Source organism: Phodopus roborovskii, unplaced genomic scaffold, assembly GCF_943737965.1.
Source record: "Phodopus roborovskii unplaced genomic scaffold, PHOROB, whole genome shotgun sequence".
NCBI lineage: Eukaryota > Metazoa > Chordata > Mammalia > Rodentia > Cricetidae > Phodopus > Phodopus roborovskii.
The window spans coordinates 66,178,947-66,180,364 of NW_026126418.1; positions in this window are offsets into that span (position 1 = coordinate 66,178,947).

Genomic DNA, 1,418 nt, shown 5'->3' on the forward strand with positions numbered 1-1,418 from the left:
AAGCCCTCATCCTGTATAGATGCCTATCTCTGTTACTGTGTATTTTTGAGGGTGTTGGTGTTGCATTGCCCAGTAAGTCGTACCTGCAGAATGACATTAACTATATGTGGCTTGTGTGTCTGTATTTAAACATTTTCAGTGAAGTTTTCCATTGTTTACCTTGCATCTCCCCTTGAATTTTATGACATGTTACTTCTTGGTTCCTGCCTGCCCTCTGTTTATACAGCCCACTTCCATATGCCCTTTGAATACAGGGACAGCATCTCCTGTGGCATAACACATGGGTCTTTCTTTATCTCTTCCTTTTTTTGGAGACAGGATTTTCCAGAGTGGCCCTGGCTGTCCTGGAACTCACTCTGTAGATCAGGTTCATCTTGAACTCAGAGATGTACCTGTCTCTGCCTCCCTGAGGGCTGAGATTAATTCTATGCGCCACCACCATCCTGCTAGGTACTTCTTTTGTTAACCAATTTCCCTGGAGTTGAGATCTTCCACTGTGTATGCTATGTACCTTCCTGATTCTCATCCTTTCAGCCCTTGATCTGCACATATCAGAGGCACACAGTCTTCCTTCCCACACCAAAATCAGGAGTCACCTGAATCTGTGTATCCCACAACTTTGAGCAGACCTCCCTTAGGCATGCAGCTTTGGTCTGTTCACGAGCACGTAGTGTACCACCAAATGGCTTACTTGGAGGGGGAAGGATCTTGTTCACTAGAGTCTTTTTTTTTCCCCCTTTTCCTTAAAGACAGGGTTCCTGTGTTTCCCTGGCTGTCCTGGGACTTGCTCTGTAGACCACACTGATCTCTCAAATTCAGAGATCTTCACCATTAGACCTGGCTTACTAGATTTCTAATGGAATCTGATCACAGCAGTGATCAAGTACAAGCTCAGCTAGTAATGGAGAACAGCATGTTATGTCTCTCCATAGTTCACAAGCTACCTTCACTTTCCTGGATGTATTTTGCTGGGTATTCTTGATTTCTGCTTGGTAATCATGAACACTGGTGAGCACAGGTTCCTTTATCATTAAAAGCAGCAACTCTCAGATCACATACTTTTTTGTTGCTTTTTGAGACAGGGTTTCACTGTAGCTTTGGAGCCTGGACTCACAGAGATCTGACAGTCTCTGCCTCCCCAGTGCTGGACCTAAGGGCAAGCACCACCATCATCCAGCAAGATCACATCCTTTGTGTGATACAATGATGTAGGTCGTAGAACCATTAAGACTAAAGAGACTGAAGGGTTCAGGACTGAAAGCAAGAGCAGGGAGTAGATACAGAGACCAGGCTACAACAGGCAGGGAGAAGCAAAGTTGATGATTTTCTGGACTTGCTTCCTGACAAGTGATTAAGTTTGATGGGGAGTAGAGATGGAGATACACCAACCCCTATTGTATAAAATGGGGTGAATCCAT